Raw genomic sequence first — 24,250 nt, 5'->3', positions numbered from 1 at the left:
ATTCGTCACTATATTCTATTAACTCATATGAAAAATAGCACTTCTCAAGGTGTATTCTTTGAAGAAGTATTATAACTATATGTCTTTTAAAATTATGTTCATAGAATTGACCCTCAGTCTATCAAATAGAACAACATATATAGCCACGTGAGGCTTTTGAAGGTAGTTTTAAAACTAACTCTACATGGGGTTATTAACTAAAAAAAGGTTTAAAAATTCAAACCCTAAACATAAATAATCAACAATTAGAAACAACTACTAGCCAATGGCCCCTAATTTTGATAACTGCCAGCTATGTTGATTTCATCAGTTTGATTTCTTTTGTTTGTGGGTGCATTTCCACCTACTTCCTTTCATTCCATATAGACAACTTCAAACTTAATGATTGCCTTCTATTGTGGGATTCCTAGTTACCCTTTCTTAATTGCCAAATAGTGATCACTCTATGAGAATGTTCTATATTCTTATCTTGTACTATTAAGTGATCATAATAGATTATCATCATGGAATCCATCCAAGCTATGATGATGAAATTCATGACAGAGATCTCCTTGGCTTCTTTTATGGCCTTTATCTTATCTTAGTAGTCAAAACCTATATCTTTTAAATCTTTATATGGCTGATCCTTCTTCCCCATGATCTCAACATCGATGCATTTGATGTTATTATCTAGAATCTATTTTATGCATTTCAATTTCTTAACTAGCTCCAACCACTCATCTAGACACTATTCAATTACCATATTCCTCAACTCTAGATTATTCCTAAATACATATAGGAAATAAATGTCTATGTTGGGATTACGTAACTCTTCTAGAAAATTATCTATTCCATACTCTTAATATTTGGTTATATGGATGATTACCTCATCCTATTTTTCCTTCTCTACTTCCCAGATGCTCAACTTCCTTTCCAGATCTATCATCATCTAGTAATGATGTAACTAGGTCTACACTCCTAGGTTAGGCCTACTTAACCAACCTTCCAAGGCTTCTCCTAAGCCTATAGGGATACATTATGTCCCTATTAATAAGGCTATTACTCTCTCCTATCCCATTCTACAAGACCTAATTCATCAATTTGATGTTCCACTTCTACCCCTCAAACCCAACCTTGTCTTCCTACTAGGCAATTCTTGCCAAGTTTGCAAGAAAATGGTCATCCACCAAGTTGGAATTCCCACACCTCCAATTAGGATTCTACACATTGGTTATACACATTTTGAGTGATCTTGGGCTTTGTCCCACAAATCCACTTCACCAATCCATCAATTTTCCATTATAAGCCTAGTAGCCCTAGAGCCCCCAATTAGGCCTCTAGTCTAGGTTTTTCTGTATGAACCATGAAAATTTGATAAAAAACCAAAAATTTAGTTAATGATCCTAATACCCTTTTTAGAGAACTTTAAGATTTTGTAGGTTTTAGGTCTTCAAGTTATTCGTAAACCCCTATAGAAAAATGTCTAACTTTTAAGGGATTTTAGAGACTTGATTTCAACATGTCACATTTGATCTGCAAACACCAAGAAAATGAATTCACCCATTCAATATAAATTTAAAAAAGGCTACATCATACCTTGTTCCATATCTCCAACATCTAGATTGGTACACACCAATCTAATTCACCTTCTTCCAAGCACTGCGGCAACATGAATCACCTAGTCGGGTATAGTAAGACTCACATAGGAAATACTTGTAAAAATAGAAAACCTCCTTAATAACACTCCAAATTGCATATGTATGATATATGAATGATTCTCTTCTTTATTCCAAAGACTCAAGATGATCTAACCAGTAGAATTCAAGAAAGAGCTATTCTTTCTACATCACCTCAAAACATGATAGTGACTTAACAAAAATAAAATGAATTTCAAAACCCTATCTACAATGCACTTAAAGAATCCAAATAAATATTGAACCATAAGTATCCAACCATGAAGAAAACTTAGGAAAATTAATCCATTCACATTAGATTCAATGGCCAAGTAAATGTATGTGAGGAAGAATGAAAGAAAAACTTGTTCCTTCTCAACTTCAATTCATACAATAAGCACACCAACTCTTCTCCTAGGCATGTTTGGATGTTAAATATTCATCTTGCACATGCGTCCACCTTCAGGATGGATCCCATAATAGAAAATGATCAGTTTTTTCTATTTTTAGATAAAGTTGTAAAGTTGTCAAAATGCAACTTTTACAACTTTGTGTTTTAGGTAACATAGGAGCCCAAAACTTTGCATATGAGTCCCATATGACTCAAAATTGACTATTAACATGATTTTTAATTTGAGAGTTCCTTGGTCAACTCTTGTTCAACACATGCACTAAGAAAGCCTAAACACACAAAATAAGTAACTAGGAGCCTAAATAGATCCTTGGCCACTTCACACCTCCTAATGTACCCATTTCTCACAAAAAAAAACCTTGGGAATTTATACTTAGCCCTTATTCATTGATGGTTGGCCAAGACCTTAAGCCTAGATCTTAGGTGGTCTTGCACTAGGTAAGCTTTTGTTGTTGTCTTGACAAGACAAGAGATGTAGTTGACTTCATGGGAGATAACTGATTTAATCCATTCATCAAAAGAACATGAGACTGACCTATCTCTCTTCACCTGGTAAATGAATTATTGATTTGCAAGGGAAGTGATGTCAACCATAGGAATGGAATTAGGTTGTGCTTCAACTTCAATATTTTTCATTCAATGGATGTATTTTGCTAACAACCATATAGACTATATCAGTTCTTTCTTTTCCTTCCAATCATTCCAGATTTGGTTAGTGACTCTCACATGACCAACATCAAATACTTCCATATTAGTGGCTCTAGATGCTGCTCCAAGAATAATCTTTTCCATTGTATAATCTTGGGGTATTATATCATCAAAGCTTTTATCCACAGAGGGCTTATACACATTGGTCACCCAAATTCTTGATTTTTGATCCACTTCTAATAGGGTTTCTATATTGGGCCTTTTTCTCTTAGGCATTCTTCCTAGGTATTTTCCAACCATGTGTTCCATCAAAAAATTCATAGGAACTATGCTTCTTTTCTTTCCTACTGATAGGTCAAACCAATTTGGTGTGGAAGAACTACTCTTAGGTGGAGGAGTCTAAAGAACAGGGGAAGTTCTAATAGCTAAAGAGTTTAAGGTGTTAGCTCCATCAATGATTTTTTGGTTTCTTTGCTCCATGGTTTTAATAAGATTAACAATAGATTCAACCATGACTTCAATATTAATTGGTTCTATACTAGCATTAGTCATTGTAGCTTGTTGAGATCTTTTCCTTTGAGTGCATGAATGAGTCTAGCTGGCTAGAGGTGAAGGTTGAGCTAAAATTTGAACAATATATTCAATTTTAGGTTTAGGGTTTAAGGCAGTTACAAAAGAACATGTGACACTTTATCAATACAATGAATAGGTAATGCTGACTTGGAATTGGTAGATCCTTTTTGGAGGTCCAACTTGCCCTACCCTAACTTGGATTTCCTTTTTATCTACTAGCTAGTTCTTATTTCTTTTGATGACAAGGGAATTTTTATCTTAAAGGTCATCTTCTTTAGGCAAATCCCAATCTAACTCAAGCAAGGGAAAATCCTCAACTTGAGCACCATAGAAGGGATCCACTGCCTCCTAAGCCTAATTCTCATCTTCTTCAACACCTTTTATATTCATATGCAATTTGAATCCTTTGAATTTCTTCAAAGTAAACCTAGACCACCACCTTTTCCTTACTACATAATCTTCTTCACAATCTACCCATAAATCTTCCATTTGAGGGATGTGGGTAAAGATGGGTGCAATTCAAACTGAGCTTGTGCAAATCATTTTCTATCAAATCCAGAGTGAGAAGGGCAGGAAGCTAAGATCATAGTCTCCAATTCAAGCTCTAACTTAAAATCATCTTGAATGAGTTTGCACCGATAATGACCAATTTCAATGGGGAAGGTGGAATCAAAACCTTTATGAGCTTTGTGATTTTTATCCACCTCTACCACTTGTCTACAAACCTCAACCATAACATAGTGGTCTAAAAAGTATCTAGGTAGCTTCAGGGGTTTACCTTCATACTCACCAACTCTTATATATGTGAATTTGGGGAACTGGGTGAAAAAGTTTCCATAGATGGTAATGAACTAAACCATCTCTATAATCAACCTTCTATGCTCTTTACCTTGGAGTTCAAAAACCAATTTGGCAAGAAAAGTATCTTGTACCCTCTTGAAATATCCATGGTTCTTCTACTTCTTTAGCAAAGGGAATTAATCATAGATAGCCATATTATTTACCCAACCATGGTGAGGTAAGCCCTCCCACTCTTTGCAACCAGCTATAATGTAAAATATGTAAGAGGCCATATAGAAACAAGAAACCCCAAACACCTACAAAATCTCTTCATGTAATTTATCTTCTTCAATCTCATCCCAATCGATATATTTACCTTCACTTTGAATAGTCTAAACAAAGAAATACATCCAATTTTCCTAGAAAAGGGTCTTCTTGTTTCCCTTGAGTTTGTTCAAGAGAGTAATTATGTCTCTAACCTCTAGAATTGCATGTTCTTGTGTCAGAGGTGGGGAAGGAGAACCTTCTTTTTTAGGCTTGAGAAACTAATCTGTAGTAATGACATCATTAAAATTGATCATGGTATCAGTGATAAATTGGGAGTTAGATAGGTTGATGGTCCAAGCTTTGTATTCCTCATGTGGAGGGATCCTTAGTGAACCCATGACCGTGACTCTATTTAAATACACCAACACTTCCTTTTTTTGCATTCTAATGCACCTTTCAATGGCATCATACTTTTTTCTGCATTCCAAAACTAGTTTTGGGCAAGGAATGACCTTAGGAAAACCCCCAACCTACAATAATCCACTCATGACTACCTTCTTTGCAACTGACCCAGACTTAGATTTTGAGAACCTTGCCATTAGTTTCCCAATATTATGATTAGTAAGAAAATATCTCCCAGTTCAAGCAAGAAACTACTAAGGGTGGTGGTCAAATTTTCTTTAGGAAATATAAGGCAGAAAGAAAGTCATGACAAAGTGAAAGAGTTTGATTTTATCCGCAACAAAAAGACAAAATAAAAGATGACCAATAGATTTTATCTTTACCTTTAAGAATAAATAAAATAGTAGTTGATAAGGAAAGAGAATGAAATTGATCGGGAAGAATACAAGATAAATCTCTTGACAAAAGATTAGGACGTGGGTCCTTGCATCTCCAAGAAAATCATAACTCTTACGTCAAATGGCAATGTTAGACTAAGGGAAAAGGGAAACTTTTGATAGTTTAAGCAGGAGAATACATTGTGAATAAATGAGGAAGGTGCCTATTTGAAATGGGTTCTTATTCATTAATCATCATTTCTTAGCTTCCCATGTACAAAATCACTCTACCACCTTTTACACCAATTAACAATTGATGTATGTCTTTTTAGCCTTCTTGGGAAAGATTTGATGATCTCTGCACTGCCACTTGTCATTGTTCACATGTCTTTCACACTAATGAACTTTGAACTCTTGAACCATGAGAAAGATTTGAGGTTCAAGTTTGATAGTCTTAAAATGTGGGGACACGATGCTCATATATTAACCTATCATGACGTGAGAAATCTAATTATTATGAACCTTGAACTTGAACCAGTCAATGGTTCAAAGTTAAAACTCAAGGAGAGCACCAAAATCCAATGATACCATAGGTATTGTCATGATTTTAACATTATGAAAGTTGAACTAGTGAACTTTGAACTTTGAACCAATTGGTTCATGAGTTCAAGTTCAAAGTTCATGTTCAATAAAAAATAATGAGTAATATGTGAGCATAGATGTCCTAACAAGACCAAGGCATCTTGAAAATTTGAACCTTTAACCTTGAACCAATTGGCTCAAGAGTTCAAGTTCAAGGTTTGGGTAAGGATAGAGAACATCATGAAAAGAAAGGAAAAACAAAAAAATGTAAGGGTGAAAGATTAAGACCAAAACATGGGTAACATTATGCATATCAAATTGAATAAAAACCACAAAAATTATAATTCATCCAATCTAACCTTATCCCAAATAAGGTTGTCATTATAATTAAAATTCCATGCCATTAATATATCAAACTAGATTTTAATCAACCATCTCTCTCTCTCTCTCTCTCTCTACCTCCCCCCATCAATGTATTTTTTGCTTTGTATCTCTTCATCTCCTTTCATCCTACCTCTTGTTAATTACCTCCCAATTTAATTTATAAAATATAGAGTATATGGTTTATTAATTATTTAGATTTTTTTTGAAATAGAGTGAAATGTATAAAGGTTAGTGTTGAGGATTCTCTCTCTCTCTCTCTCTCTCTCTCTCTCTCTCTCTCTCTCTCTCTCTCTCTCTCTCTCTCTCTCTCTCTCTCTCTCTCTCTATCTCTCTCTCTCTCTCTCTCTCCAAACCCTATGCCCTATGTCCTAAAGCCTAAAATCTAAATAATTTCTCCCTTACCTCTCTCTCATTATCTCCTCCCTTTAATTCTCCACATATTCCACACCTCTCTCCACTATCTCCATTCGCCCCATATCTTTTCCTCTCTCCCTCTCGCAAACTAGATTTTAATCAACCATCTCTCTCTCTCAATGCATTTTTTGCTCTGTATCTCTTCATCTCCTTTCATCCAACCTCTTGTTAATTAGTTCCCTATTTAATTTATAAAATAGAGTATACGGTTTATTAAATATTAAATTTTTTTTTTGGAAATAGATTGGAATGTATAAAGGTTAGTGTTAAGGATTCTCTCTCTCTCTCTCTCTCTCTCTCTCTCTCTCTCTCTCTCTCTCTCTCTCTCCCTCCCTCCCCAAACCCTATGCCTTATGTCCTAAAGCCTAGACTTTAAATCATTTATCCCTTCCCTCTCTCTCATTATCTCCTTCCTTTAATTCTCCACATATTCCACACCTCTCTCCACTATCTCCATTACCCCCATATCTTTTCCTCTCTCCCTCTCTCATATCCTCTCCTTAATAGATGCAAGGGAGAGAGAAGAGGATAGATATAAGGAAAAAGAGAAAGAGAGGGATAATGACAAAAATGGTGATATTTAGATAGGAATTGATTAAGAGACACAGAGAGGGGAGACATAAATAGGTGAGAGATGAAGATATATGGATGCAAGAGAGAGGGGTAACAAAGATGGATTCCTGGAAGAGTGGATGATAAAGAGAGGAAGAAGGGAGAGGATGGTAGAGAGAATGGGAAGAGAGAAAAAATACAAAGAGAGGATGAAAAAAAGATGGAAGAGGGATAGGGACATGAAGATGGATATGACAACTGGAGGGGGGGTAAAGAGAAGAAATATAGAGCTAGACCTTATAGGGGTTGATAAAAAGAAGGGAGATGGATAGGGATAAGGAGAGAGATATGAGGGACATAAAGGAAAATAAGAGAAGGAAGCTAGTTTTGTTGTAGAGACTAAGATAGATTATAAAGATAAAGGCTTATAAGGATGGATGATGAGAGGTGGAAATGGAGATACACAACTAGCTTATTGAGACCCTTATAGAGAGAAATGGATGTCTGATACCTAATTAGAGATGAACATAGTATTTTTATAATGTGACGTTTATGCTATACACTTTTTGTTTCCATCAATAATTTTTTCCATTGATGTAACCATAACCATAATTCAACCTTCAATGTATCAATATTTGTGTAACTATATTTTTAGTGTATTAGTAGATGTGTAGTGATAGTCTATGTATTGGTTGGTTCTTTTTCCAACTAGCTTTGGTGTGTAATATACATCATGCAGATTGTATGTTTTTAATTTGAGTTTGTCTAGAAGTGTATATCGTTTTGATCCCAACTGTGTAAGTATAATATGCTACAAGTATCTATTGGAACTAGATGATTTGGAGAAGGTGACGTGTATTGACCCAAATATGGCATGTTGTATTGGTCAAGATGGTTCACATTGCACTACTTCCAACTAAAAGAAAGTTATGGTGCAACCAATTGTAAATTTTTTGGTGGACCTTATAGATCTCTTCATGTTAATAAGTAGGGAAAGAAAATCATTTTTTCACGGCCCATCTATGTATCCAAGTATCATATGTGTTTCTTTCATGGATTATATGTGAAGTGATTATGAATCTATGCAAAGGATATCTTTATTCGTGTAGAACACTCTTTAGATCTTAGAGGTGGATCCTATAGCTCTTCATTCATTCACTAGTAAACCCTTTTGTATTGAAAGTGAGAGTTGTGACACTAAACCTTTTGATAGTGATCCTCTTGTATTAAATCACCTATTGGTGTTACTTTAATAGGTATTTTCACATTTCACGATAATTATCTTCTTTGTTATTTTCCTAGTTTTAGTTTTACACATAAATCTGGTGCTCTCTATGTTAGTATTCGTGTGTATCTCATCCTTAAATTTACTATGGATGTTTGATGTGTTAATTTGATAAATATTAATTAGTTAGTAGAATTCTTTAATTGTTGACTAACATAGAAGAAGTTTTTAATAGTTTTTTGGGAATAATAGATTCAACTAGCTCTTAGTTATTTAGTATGTTCAATAGGGTTAACATGAGTACATGATGATATATGGAGCTGGTGTAATAAAATAATTGTGGAGAGGTGAGCACTATAGCTTTAAACTATAAAATACAAGATTAAATGGAATTGAGAGACACACACAAATACAATTTTGTGAATAAGTTCTATATATGTTGTATGCCATATGTATATAATTTTCTACATATGACATTCCATATATCATGCATACCATACACAACATGCACATTATTAACTACTTCAGGAAACACCAAACATAAAGCTTGAATTATTCTTGGGCATCGAACCACAAGGTTTGGATGTTTCAAACAAGCATGAGACATACAAAAAATTCATATCTTCTTTTATTCATGCTCTTCAAGTTTATTTGTGGCTCAAGAAATGACAAAATTAGATAACAATATATTATTGAATCTTTATTGGCTATCTAATTTTATTGTTTATTTTTTATTTAGATTATATAAAGATTTTCATTTCTAATTTATATTTTATGTCTATTTTTTGTCAAAATCCAACTTGTACTATTCTGGGTATAGATTTTACTTGTTCATAAAAAACTAGTTACTTTTTTAGAATCTAGGCTCTATTTTACAAAGTGTCTTTTAATATTAGTTTTCATTGATTTCTAGGAAAGAAAGCTCATAGTTTACATTTTTAGGATATGTCGGCATCTGAAATGTATAAAAAAATATACATTCATCAAAATTTTAGAGAAAAAAATCTAGGATAAACTAAGTGGTGTTATCTAACTCTCATTGGAGAAACTAAAATAATTCCCCAAAAAAGATAACTTTATAGGTGTAGTACACCAAATAGTATGTTATATTTCCTCACATAAAAAATGTTGTGTGCCCCCCCCATTTCTAGGTTCTTAATCTCAACCAATGTTTAAAAAAAAAGAAGTTAGAAACAAGATCTGGATTAATAAAACTCTTTTCTTGTCACATATTTAAACTTTGAGTCTAGCTATCTAAAATTTCTTGTCAAAGTTCAACATTTACTAATTTAATAAAAATGGCATCTCATACACCACTTTTGGTCTTCCATCTTTCTGCACTTACCTAGGGTAGTTGCACAAAGATGGAGGACCCAAATATTTCCACTCAATTTTTGGTGCCTTAAAAAGGGTATGATGTGTTAGCCCCAACTAATAATGTTATGCTTTTATGTAAATGAGTCATATTAGTTGCTATGTTGTCATTGATATCGAGCCTTAGTTGGTTAGACATTATTCTAATTGAGTAAAGTGCCATATCATTTGATTGATGAAGAGGGTAGAAGAAAGTATGATGATTAAAGAGTTGATAAGTGTTGGTATTCAATGGGTACTTGAATGAATTGTACTATGACAATATAATGTCAGTTTTATTATTTTGAAATTATGTAATGTTATGATTAAATTCATAACTGGTTGACCAGTGAAAAAATAGATACATTATTAACCGAGTGATTACAGTTCTCATTGAGCACCTAACAAGGAACAATTAAAGTTTTGTGTTAATCGAGTAATCTCAATGTTAACTAAGTGATGTATTGCCTACGTAAGTTTCAATGCTCATTAAGTATGAATAGGAAGAACAAGTTAAGAAAATATTAATTTGAGGCTAACTTTTGTGAAAATCAATAATTTTTGAGAAGATCAAAGGATAAAGTCCAAGTTAGTTATGAGATCTACGAATGGAAAAATATAATGAAGATCTAATGAAGGAGATTTAAGAAAAATGAAGATGAATAGAAAGTTCAAGGAAGTTGTATTTTGAGTGACTAAATTCATTGAATTTGAGGTCTATGATCGTGATTAAGTAAGAAAATATAGAAGATTTAGGAACAACAAAGTTTATTATTTAAGGAGTAGAATGAGATTATTTTTAGCTATTGATAGAGTGTTGATTGTGCAAGAGTTATTGTTAAAGAAGAAGAAGATAGAAGGTGAACTAAGTAGAAAAAAGTAAAAAGATCAAGTAGATGAAGTGCAAAGTGGAAGTGATAGTGTGTGAATCATCCAGACAAAGATTAGAAGGAAGAAGACTGAGAAAAGAAAAGATTTGAACAAGCGAGGTAGTTCTAAACCTAGCAGTGCACTTGACTAATACTTTCTTATCTTTGCAACATATAAAATCTCTTAACCAAGTGGACCTAATAAGTCTTTGAAATCCTGTATGGTAACATCAATTAGTGATGTTTGTGAGTCCTTTAGAGAATACCACTCTTTAGTAATGATAAGGATTGATAAGGTCTAGATGATCTTTTGTTAAAATTCTCTAATCGAGTCACACTAAAAATGTGCATGTAACCTTTAACAAGATTAGCTCCAAATAGAGCTCGCTAAAAAAGAGATAAATTAATTGGGTTGTCAATTCCCAAGTGGTTTTTCCCTTTACAGGGTTTCCATGTTAAATATTTGTATCAAATGTATAATTTATTGTGTGTGGCAATGTTTATTTTCATGTTATTTTTTTGAGGCTACAACTCTTTTTAAGATAAGTGATTACTCTGATACTCGGTATAAGTAGGAACAATGAGATAATAATTTGAAGTAAAGTTGCTATAATTTTGTTTTAAGAAGTTGAATGTGGTTACCAAGTTATCGATATGAAAGTTTATGAAGTTTCAATTGGTACTAAAGTATTTAATAGGCCTATAGGATAGCTAGATATAACTGATTCACCCCCTCCCCTTGTCAGTTATCTAACTTGATGTGCATCTTAATGGTGCACACCATATGGTTTGGCATGTCGATCCTTAGGATTTGGCATGCTACACCTATATCACATACATTACGTTTGGTGTGCACCATATATGAAACACACCAAATGTTGTAATGAAAGCATGTCATTCTCATTGTCTTCTCTATCTCTAACTTTGATCAAGTTCTTCAAACTCAAGTCAAATACAATCTCAAAGAGATAAATTACACAAGAAAATATTATTTAAGTCACATTTAAAACTTATATTTCATGATCATATATTTTTAGGATGCTTGAGCGTGATTTCAGAGCTGTAGAGGTTATAATTTAGATTCTATATATTTTATCATATAAAATATCACTCTTAGTCAAATTTTAGTGATTAGTCAAGTCTTAGTAATAAATATAATTTTTTAGAATTTTCTTGTTCTCTCCATCTCATTCTCTTTATCTTATCTTTGCTCTATCAAATTATTGAAGATTGGTCTATACCATCTAACTAGTACAATAGAAATATAGTCATAACAAGATTGAATCAATTAGGTCAATAGTGAGCATTAGGAGAAAAATAAAAAAATTATAACTTGAATAACTATCTCCATTCAATCTAACTTGAGAGAGAGAAAAAATCAAATATTTTACAAGTAAACCCATTAAAAATTGATAGAAAAATTTGAGTAACATCTTACATATAATTCTCACTAGATTGATATCATAATGGTGAACCATTATATGATGAGAAAGATCATGTGAAGTCCTCAAGAATGTTATCAAAGAGTTTGGTTGAAGATGACAACCAAAAATTGACTATAATTGCAGTATGTATGGGATAAGGTAAGGTAATACATGTTTCTTTTTTGTTGAAATAAAGGTTTTTCTTGTCAACTCTATAAAATGTCTATGCATAGAAAGTTGGACAGGTCATCTAAGACTTACTATTTATAGTAGCTACTTCTTCTAATAGTTATTTATAGTCCAGTCTCCATGTAGCTTCAATATGTAATATCTTTAGTTTTTGGATTTGTATAGTCAATGTTCATTGGTCATACTTTCTATTTTTTGAAAGCCATAGGAAGAATGTAAACATAGGCAGTGTAAGAAATTTTATTTTTTATTTTTCTCAGTTAACACTTGGATATTATCATTCAAAAATTAATCAAAGTCCATAGATTTAAAATAAAAATCATATTATTTTTAAAGTTAAATATAATGTTTAAATTAAGCAAGCACCTACAACACAATGGTAAATAGTGAACCTCTTATATGGGAGGTCTCGAGTTCAAATCTACTTGAGCTTAATAAATAATAATATTAATAATAATAAATCACATCACATAATAATAAATAATCTTGACTTCAACCTCTTACTAATTAAAAAACTAATTTTTAAATCTAATATTATTTTAATAAATTCAAATGGGGTGTAATGTGGATGGCTAAATGAGAATTATTAAGTTACTTTATTTTGGCACCTAGGGAGTTTTAAGGTTATATATAATTTAATCAATTTTTTTGTAGAGATAGGCACCACTTTAGGGAGATATAAGTTAATTAATTTACAAAGTTACTTATATCAATTAGAAATTATGTAGTGGTTCACTACATTATATTCCTCATTGTGAGTAAATTTGAATATTAAAAGTGAGAACTTTAAATAGCATTTCCAAAAACTTCATTTTGCTTTCATTTATAGAAAATCCAAGGATGAAAGCTCTTGGAGATTCTTAGTGTTTTGGATGGATTTGTGTGGATTATTGAAGATTCACCATTGTGCTTCATCCATTAGATTGTTGGAGATTCTAATAGGAAGTGTCCCTAGAAGATTTAATATGAAAGTTCCAAATTATTTCAAAGGCTTTTCTTATGTTTAAAAGAAGAGGATATCGCTCCAAAGTTTTGGAGTTTAGGTTGCTGGAAATTAACAAGTATTGTAGTTCATCACTTGTTTGTTAGGAGTATTATAGACTATAATTTCCATTAAAGGGTTTGTTGAAGAAATTCTCATATATCAGTTGGGCATGATTTGATAAAAAAAATATTTAAGGGCTTACTATGTAGATGTTAAATATTTAAGATTAGTTTATGTTCTTATTGTTGTATCAAATAGAATTATGCTCTATTATTCAAGGTCAAAATTATATAGTTGATCAATATTATATTTCATTAATTCTCTTTTCATTTTAAAAGATTACGATCATTATATGTTTATTTAGTGTTATTTCTTTCTTAGTAAACTATGTAATTATATGTCATCTCTATAAATTTGAAACAGAGTATTCAAACTTGCAAGAAAACTATTTGTTAAAAGGAAACATGGTAAGAAATGCAATTAGTAGGATGTCAAATTTTTAGTAAAATTATTGCATGGATAAGTGGTTAGAAGTGTGAAAACTTTTATTAGAAAATTGGGGTGAGACTTTGCGAATAAAAACATGATCATTGACCATGACTTGTCACTCTTGTGTTATAATGTAAATGTTGGAAATGTAAGGGGTAACTAAGAGGGGAGGAGTGAATCAATTACCACAAACAAAAATCCTTGTCCCTTAGACGTCACTACAAACTTCCACTGATCATACTATACTAAATAGCTTGGTTAACACAATAATATTACTAATGCTCAGTTAATAAAGCATTCTCAAGATTTATTAATTAGTTTTATCCTTTAGTAACTTAGTTGCATAAATGTAGAGCATAAAAAAAAACATGAACATAAATGAAACCAAGATTTAACATGGAAACACAAATTGGGAAAAACCACCTTGCAACTAGTCACAATAATTTTCACTCTTACTAAGTGAGCCCTATTAGGAGCCAACCTTATTAAAGGTTACAAAACATACTATTAAGTATGACACTATTAAAGGATTTGGATCACCCTGTTAGGAGTGGCCTAGTTAGAGGTCTTCAAACACTTCAATCTTGAAATGTCATGTTATTAGAGGATCTAAAAAATATTGTTAAGTAAACTCTGTTAAGAGATTTCTTTATTGCTATAATGGTTAGAAAGAAACAACAATTTTGACCTAATTTATGAAGTAGCTTTCTTTGTAGATTTAGGTCTTTGTTCTAGCTTTGCCTCTAGATCCTTCCTCATCAGATGTTCTTTGTAGTTTATCTTCCACACTTTCCTTCTCTGCCTTTTGCCTTCTCTCACATATCCATCATTTTCATATTCCACTTCTTACTTCTTGTCTTCTCAACTTGACCTTTCTTATATATTATAATGTAGGTAAAGATGGCTTCAATACCCTTCCAAAACATCAATACACATCCAAATACTTAGCCTCAATTAATAAAATATTTGGTAATTACATTCTATTGTCACTCAGTCAACTCTAGAACTGAACACTCGGTTGACACTATGACTCCTTCAATGCTCGACCACTCAGTCAATGCTGCAAGTAGGAATCTTTTCATTAATCAACTACATGGTTAATACTAGAAAGTCTTCATTACTTGAATACTGGGTTAATACTACAAAATCTATATTGGTTGGTTAATACTGACATTTGTGTCAACATCAATGAAAATATACAATTGAAGAATTATTTCCAACAAACTCCTTCTTTGGAATTGATGACAACACAACATGTCAACATAAGTTGATAAAAATATGGAAATTAGATAATAACCTTAGTTTTATTCTAATTTTCTTCCATACAAACTCCCTGTGAGATTCTACTTGGATTTGCCTCTATTGCTTTCTTGTCACTGCTCTTCTGTCATATTCTCCCTCTTATTTGTACATTTAATCATCTGAGTAATAAGACTCTCCCTCTTTCTCATTAGTACTTATCTTTTCACAATCTTTCATGTTGACACTAGAATTTCCGTCTTTGACATCAATTGCCAAAGGATATAAACTTTGAAGTTATAATGTACCTTTATACTAATTCATATGTAATATGCACTGCATTTCATTGCATCAACTTGATTATTTTTAGTGGAGCTTGGTTGATGCCTTACTATCTTTTAAATTTGTGAGCATCAAATAGGGGAATAACCCCTAGTTTACCTCTTAGATACATAAATGTATCTTTAGGTAAAGATTTGGTAAATATATCTACTATCTACTCCTTGGTATTCACATATTCCAATCTCACCTCTTTGTCTTGCACCAGTTCCCTTAGGAAATGATATTTGATTGCAATGTGTTTTTTGTTTGAGTGCATCATAGGATTGTTGGAAATCTGATTGAAATGCTCATTGTTGAAGATCAAAGAGGGAGATTGTTGCAAAGAAGGAAGATTGTTGTAAAAGAATATTTTCAATCATTGTTTTGTCATTGATGTCAAACCTGCTATTTGTAGGGATGATATTTTCTTATAAGATCCAAGTACTATCACTTAGTTGACTGATGAAGAGTATTTGATCAACAAGATGTAACAAGAGCACCTAAGGGAAAGGTTGAGTTATGATATTGTAGTGAAGTACAAGGATTTGTTAAGATAATGATTCAATGATGTATTGATTACATACTCAAGGAGACAGAGGTTGGTCACACTTAGAAACATTGGAGGAAGAAGTTGTAACAAGATAGAATGCAAAGCTTAAACTAAGATCATTAGTGAGTGTCGAGCAAGTTAGTTGAAGCCAAGAAAATTCTCAGTAGAAGTTGAGTAATAGAAAATTTTAGTGTGTGCCAAGTGATCTTCATATGTTGAGTTAAGATCAGGTGCCGAGCATCAGAAAATTTTTAGTTGGTGTTGAGTGATCTTTAGGTGCCGAGCATCAGGAAAAACATAGTTGATGTCGAGTAACACAGTATGTGCCGAGCACTAGTATTTCAATAGTGTCAAGCTACTGCTTTATTTCAAATGATGAAGATTCACCATATCTAAGACACCATAGTGGTTACATTGAATTTTGTGAATGAGTTGGAAGATAAGGATGATGAGTTGTTGGCACATATGTAAACCATTTTTAGGCAAATTCTAAAAGATTATTCAAGAAGTTTTTAAAGGAAACAAAATATGGGTTAGATGAAATGAATCCTACCTAATCCATGCAAATTGAAATTAAAGAATGGAAGAATCAAGCGAGAAAAGGTACTCTAAGACTTCTATTTAAGAAGTTATAGACCAAGAAGCAAAGAGCTGCTGATACTGTTGCTGCTAAAAAGCCTAATCTACGAAGTAGTTTGAAGGGTGTCAAGAGGGAGACATCTAGGAGAGGGAAGAGCATAGAGGCTCTACTTCTATGAGTGGTCATGAAGAGATGATTGCACTGGTACATTGAGCATGGAGACTCAAAAGGACTAAGTTTGAAAGGAGAACAAGCTGTTAGAGTTGTAGAGATTGAAGGCCAGGCAAGGGTATGAGTTGAGAAGTGATCTAAGATCTACAAGATAAGTTGCATGTTATAGTTAGGGCAAGATTTTCTAATAGTCTCTAGTAATTGTATTAGATATGAAAATCCTATGGACTTAGGTTGGCCTAACAGCCATTTGTAAATCCTTTAACAAGGTGGCATTCCAAGTGAATGTTCTAAAGTCCTCTAACCAAGCCCACTTCTAACAGGGTGGTTAAATCCTCTAACAAGGCCACATTTAACAATGTGTTGTAAGCCTTTAACAGCGTAAGCCTTTCACAGGGCATCACTTCAGAAGAGTGAGAATTGAGTATTATGTTACTGGTGGTTTTTCCCAAATTGGATTTCCACATAAATCACTATGTCATGTGTTGATTTCTTATGTGTTATGGTTCATGTTGATTTACAGTAACTTTCTTATTAGAAAAGTTAAAGCTTGGATGAATTAATGGTTGAATGGGTTCACTATACCTAGTGAAAAGTTTGAATAGGACATTTAGACCTTGAATAACTAATTCACACCCCCACCCCCCCTTCTTAGTTATTCTAAAGCAATTCTAACAAGGATTTCTAGATATATTGATTGTACTAGTTTTATCACAATAGATAACCACTTTTCCTTGATTTTCTCCTTTATTCTTGACATCAATTTCTTGATCCACATTATGTTATAATAATTAACTACTCCAATGACATACTCTACTTCTATTGTGGATTGAGAAATATATTTTTTCTTCTTGCTTTTCCAAGATACTAGCCTCTTTCAAAGAAAGAATCCTCCTCCACTAGTACTTTTTGTCATCAATGCTTCTTGTCTAGTCTTTATAAATAAAATTACTTAACTCAATATTTCCTCCTTTCTTTTTCCATAACCCATAATCTTTAGTTCCTTTTAGATATCTCAATTTTTTTTCTTTAGGATAAGCAGAAAAATCTTGTGATTATGCCAATTTTTAATGTAATATCAGGTCTGGTGTGAACCACATACTGAAGTTTCCCAATCATTGATCTATAAGTAGTTTGGTTTATCTCCTTTGAATCATCATTTATTGAGAGCTTATGTCTAGTAGACATAGGTGTTCCAACTAGTTTGAAATCTTCTATTCCAAATACTTTTAATGTTTTCCTGATGTATTTTGATTGTGTGCTAAATATCCCATCCTTCATCTAACTCCAATGACATACTCTGCTTCTATTTTGGATTGAGAAATATAATTTTTCTTCTTGTTTTTCCAAGATACTAGCCTCTTTCCAAGAAAGAATGCTCCTCCACTAGTACTTTTTTGTCATCAATGCTTCCTATCTAGTTTGCATAAGTAAATTTTCTTAACTCAAGATTTCGTCCTTTCTTGTTCCATAAGCCATAATCTTTAGTTCCTTTTGGATATCCCAATTTTTTTTCTTTAGGATTAGCAAAAAAATCTTGTGATTATGCCAATTTTCATTGTAATATCAGGTCTAGTGTGAACCACATACTGAAGTTTCCCAATCATTGATCTATAAGTAGTTTGTTTTACCTCCTTTGAATCATCATTTATTAAGAGCTTATGTCTAGTAGACATAGGTGTTCCAACTAGTTTGGAATCTTCCATTCCAAATACTTTCGATGTTTCCCTGATGTATTTTGATTGAGTGTTGAATATCCCATATTTCATCTGATGAACTTGTAGACCCACAAAAAAATTTATTTCTCAAAACATAGACATTTAAAATTCTTTCCTCATTTCTTCAGAAAATGACTTGCATAAAATATCATTTCCTCCAACTATGATATCATCTACAAATATTTTTGCAAGCAATATCTTGTGATGTGGTCCTTCTTTGATATACAAATTGTTATTATAATTTGTCTTTTCAAAACCATTTTTTGCTAGATATCCATGTAGTCTTTCATACCATGCTCTAAGAACTTGTTTTAATCCATATAAGGCTTTATGAATTTTACATACCATGTTTCTTCGGCTTGGATTGTTGAAACCTTCAGGATATTCAATGTAGACTTCTTTTCCTAGGACTTTATTCAAGAAAGTTGATTTGACATCCATTTGACATACTTTGAATCCTTTTTATGCTACATAAGCTAGAAGTTTTTTGAATCCTTCAAGTCTTGTAACAAGGGCAAATGTTTCCCCATAATCAATACTTTTTTCTTGAGCATAACCTTTGCATACAAGTCTTGCCTTGTTTCTTGTTACTTCTCCTTTCTCATTCATCTTATTTGTGAATATCCATTTTATACCAATCACATTTTTATCCTTGGGTCTAGGAACAAGAGACCAAGTTTAATTCTTTTTATTTTCTCGATCTCTTCATTCATTGCCCCAATCCAATTTTTATTTTCTAAAGCATCTTTTACATATGTATGCTCAAATTCACTAAGTAAACTTGTACCTTTTAATTTGGCCCTTTTTAGTATGCCTTTTGTGTCTCATCCAATTATTTGATCAAGTGTATGATGCCTTCTAAATTTTTTTGCAAGCCCTGGATCTTTTTTAATTGATTATGAATTTGGTTCACTTGATTCTTGAAGATTTTCATTCTTTTTCTTGGGATCCTTTGGCTGTTCTATTTATAATTTAGGTTGCACTTCCTTTGACTCACGTTCCATTTCCTAGGGCTGCAACTTAGGTTAAACTAATTGTGATTTGGGTGCCTTTGTCTATGGTTCAAGCTAAAGTGCTAGTGAATATCTAGGTGTATGTACTTGCTAATGGATTCAACCATCAGGGGTAAAGTCTTAGGTTCCTCTTCATAATAGAAAAACTTTATGTAATCTCCAGGTTCTTTGCTAGTTTTTTCTTCACTTCTTTCTACAAACTCATCAATCTTTACATGGATACTTTCTAAGACTTTGTGAGTAATAAGATTCAAACATTTGTATGCCTTTATTTCATTTGAGTACCCTAGGAATATTCCTTCAACACTTATTGGGCTTTTAACCATACCATAATTTATAAGGTGTTTTGTTTGTAACTTTCTTCGATTGAACTTGATTCAGTGTATGAACTATTGTGCTAATTGCTTCTCTAGTTCTAAGTGTTGATACCCATCTTTTGATTCCTCTTTCATTGTAGAGATGATTGAATTCATTTGAGATGAATTTTCATCCTTTATTCAATCTTAGGCATTTCAAATTCTTCCTTGTTTCTTTCTCAACTCTAGCCAAATACCATTTGAGCTTTTGAAAAGCATCTAAATTATCCTTCAAAAATATTATAGTCATCATTCTAAAATAATCATCAACAAAAAAAATGAAATATATATCTCTGTAATAGCTTTCCACACCTATTGGCCCACAAAGATCTATGTGAACTAATTCCAAAACTTCTTTAGAATTGTAGGACTTACTTTTAAAACTTCTTTAACTCATTTTACCAATTTGACATTGTTTGCATATACCCACCTCATGTTTCCTCATATAAGGTATGTTTCTTACTCTATTATTCTTACTTATGGTGATCAGGTTATCAAAGTTAACATGAAAAATTCTTAAATGCCATAGCCAAATTTCCTTTATTTGGGCTAATAAAAAAGATTATCTAGGTACTAAAACATGTGTTGGATTGCATCTCATCTCTTGAATAACTAAAAATCTAATTGTATAAATAGGAAGAAGAGTTCTTAGTACCTTTTTAATTATTTTTCCTTCATTAATTCTATCTCATGTAGCTCTAATTGCACTTACACTTTCTTTGACCCTTTCACTGTATTTGGTAATGTTCTCGCCTTCTTTCATTTTCAATCGATCAAACTTCCTTTTTAAACTTTTTGCCTTAGCTCTTTGCACATTTTGGTCACCTCCAAAGACTTTCTTCATCTTTTCCCACATGTCAAATGCAATAGGACAATCTTTGGCTTCATCAAATTCATAATAGTTCAAAGAAGATGCAATGTCAATCATCATAATATTGTGTTCCTTTTCTTCTTTTATTTTTTCCATAGTCATAGGCTTGGGTGGTGGCACATATTTATTCTCCAATAAGAACACACCAACATAATTTATGCTTGATATATGTAGCTTCATGAACTCCTTCTATGCTAAAAAAATTTCTCTGTTAAGCTTAGGGATGTCCCTTCTATAAGACATCTCGATCTTTAGCTTAGGTCCTTAAAAAATTTTCCTACCAACACCAACTACTTTGATGCCAATTTTTGGAAATGTAAGAGGAAAAATTGAGAGGGGTGAGGTGAACGAATTACCAAAAAAAAAAAAATCCTTGTCCCTTAGATGTCAATACAAACTTTTATTGATCATACAATATTGAATAGCTCAATTAAAACTATAATATTACCGATGTTCAGTTGACAAAGCAATCTTAAGATTTATTAATCAATTTTATCCTTTAGTAACTTAGTTGTAGAAATGTAAAGCATAAAAAAAAAAACATGAACATGTATGACAAAAATATTTAACGTGGAAACAAAATTTGGGAAAAAACACCTTGTAACTAGTCATAATAATTTTCACTTTTTTGAAGTGAGCCCTATTAGGAGTCAACCCTATTAAAGGTTACAAAACATGCTGTTAAGAATGAACCTATTAGAGGATTTGGATCACCCTATTAGAAGTGACCAAGTTAGAGGCCTTCAAACCCTTCAATCTTGAAATGTCACCTTGCTAGAGGATTTACAAAGTGATTGTTAAGTCATCTTTGTTAAGATATTTCTTTACTACTACAATGGTTAGAAAGCAATAAAAACCTTGACTTGATTTATGAAGCAACTTTATTTGTAGATTCAAATCTATTTTTAGGCTTCAATTCACCTCTGGATCCTTCTTGGTTAGATGTTCTTTGCAATTTATTTTCCACACTTTCTTGCTCTACCTTTTACGCTCATTCACATATCCATCTTTTTCATATTCCACTTCTTACTTCTTGTCTTCTCAACTTGACCTTTCTTATGTATCATAAGCTAGGAAAATTTGGCTTCAATAACCTTCCAAAACATCAATAAACATCCAAATTGCCAACCTCAATTAATAAAATATTTGACAATTACATTATGTTGTCACTCGATCAACACTAGAACTACACTTGGTTAACATTGTGACTCCTCTAATGCTTGACCACTAAGTCAATATTGCATGCCTTTGATGCTTGACCACTCGATCAATATTGCAAGTAGTAAACCTTTTATGAATTGACTGCTTATTAATATTGAGATATACAAGGTTAATACTGGAAACTCTACATTTCTCGATTAATAGTGACACTTGTGTAAACAGAAATGAATATATATAATTAAAGAATTGTTTCCAATAGTAAAACACTTGTATTCTCCTCTCATTATTAATGTGACCTCTATTAACCTAAGTATATAGATCATTGAATTCAATGATTAAAAATAATCTAGGTAGTTAATGTTGATGAGTAAAAATAATTTTCTATGTTTAAAAAAACTATTATTTAAATTCATAACTTATGATATTTATTGTTTAGTCATGGCTACGTAAACATGTATCTACTTGGGCATCAAGATTAAAAACATATTTATGATACATTATTTTGACATTACTAATCTATGAATGCGGTATACCTTACATTGATTTCATTGGTAACCATATGATTGAAATGTAAATCTATAAAAATAATAATTGGGGAGGTTATATACAAATAGATTGAGCCAAATGTACATCATTGCATACACAATGTACATAATTTAGACCTATCAAAATGATTCATCTCTTAATCTCTAAGATTCTTTTCATTCATTAATTATGTAAAGAAATAGATATTCATAGATCACCATCAATTTCCTCTCTTCTAAGGATTATAATTTTATTCCAACAAGTAATACATGTATTTCATTTAATTTGTTTTATCATACATTCTAAGTTAATGGTTATAAAGTAATTTTGAGTTAAAAACCTTTAAATTGTTTATGCATATTACTTCCTTAAAGGAATTAAAATTACTTGATGAAACATGCAATATAAGCAATATATTCATTCATACCTTAGAGTAGAGTTATACATTGACATTTTTTTTTCAAATGTTTAATATGAGTTTTAAGACCTTCTCAATGTTAGATTAATGTAGGGCTCAGATAGACATTGTATCCCACTAACACCATTTAGTGCAACAATTAAGAGCATAAAAATATTTTCTATTCTTAGGCCTTATAAAAGAGCATTGCACACCAAATCTTTTAAGGAGACAAATACTATGTCTTGACTTTTCCAAAATGTGGCACTCTCAAGCACTTTAATTAATACTATAAAAAAAATTAAAAATCAAAGATGTTTAAGAAGTAAGATCAAATTTTCAAAATCCAATGGGGAGAAATCAAAGTCCTAGCATGAGCCATAGCAGAAGCTGCATCCCCAGAAGAAGCCATAGCAAAAGCACTCCTCATTGTAATACGTGATACAATGACTTCAGAGAAAGGGAGCACTTCAAAGGATTTAGAGAGAAGAGATCATTGGCACCTATTGGACTTCTTGTTCATAATGTTTCTCTTGACACAAGGAATGCGAAGCAAAAAATAGAAGGCAAAGTTGATTTTATGAAGTATGTGAAAGCTGTGAATAAAAATATACAACAAACAAATGCAAGGCCTTTCAAAAAATTTGTGCCTGTGGTGACCAATCCAAAATAGACCTCATAGGCATTTTAAATACATCTAGTGCTTCAACACAGAACATCACAACAAAGATCTATCAGAGAAGTAGATAAGATCAAAATTCTTGAGACTGACATTCCACATGTCAATGTTTCTATGGGTGTAGATCTTCAATTTTTGGTTAAAACATCAAATCCATGTGAAGCCTTAACTTGTTATGATGATTTTAAGTAGATTATTTCTTTGCAAGCAAAATATAATAAGCATATTGGTAATAAAAATGCAAGTTATCCACTCAAATGCTAATAGAAAAATCTATGAAAAGATTAGGGCTACGACCAATCACAAAAGTCAATGAGAACAGCAGAGTGGGACCTAAACTAGAAAAGAACCAAGCCAATCCATAACAACCCTTGTCAGATCAATATAAGACAGGTCAGACTCTGGTACCTCCTCAAAACATTATTAGAGATGATCTCTTCAAAGTAGTCAACACATTGACTAGGTATGGGTCTTTCCCTATTATCATTTTCTCCATTGCAAGCTTAGAAAATCAAATTTTCTTCTTTAATCATACCAAATATGCAGCAAAAAATAGTTTATCTCTCTATTCCCAGTAGAAATAATTTCTTGCTGAACCTGATGCTAGGACCCATGAAACCAATCTTAGAATGATAGAAAATACTAAATCCCAACCACATCTTAAATCTTCATATATCTCTCCACATCGCAAGAATGGGCCCTCCATTTACCAATGTCATTCCTCCATTCAAACCCTTATGACATTGCAAATCACTAATCATAAATCTAAAGAATAGATTTTGATTATTAGCGATCAGGCTAGTGAAGAGGGATGACAAGAATGTCAGAAGGTTGGTGTATTTTCATTGGCTAGATAAAGGAATTCTATGAAAACTAGGTAAGTATATCTCACCACTCTGATAGATTGATATATATATATATATATATATATTCACTGCAGTAATGAGTATGTGAAAAAAGATTTCCTCTTTGTTTCTGATTGCTATTATAAAGGTTATGCTATGAAATTCATTAAATGGATGCTAGATTGTAAGGAAGAATAGCTAAACCTTTCCATGCCAACCTGGATGACCATTCAAAAATTACCTCCTG

This window comes from Cupressus sempervirens, chromosome 7, assembly GCF_028749045.1.
Source record: "Cupressus sempervirens isolate cs-2001-9-10 chromosome 7, ASM2874904v1, whole genome shotgun sequence".
NCBI classification, from domain to species: Eukaryota; Viridiplantae; Streptophyta; class Pinopsida; order Cupressales; family Cupressaceae; genus Cupressus; species Cupressus sempervirens.
The sequence above is the reverse complement of the archived record's forward strand: the minus strand, read 5'-3'. Positions refer to the sequence as shown.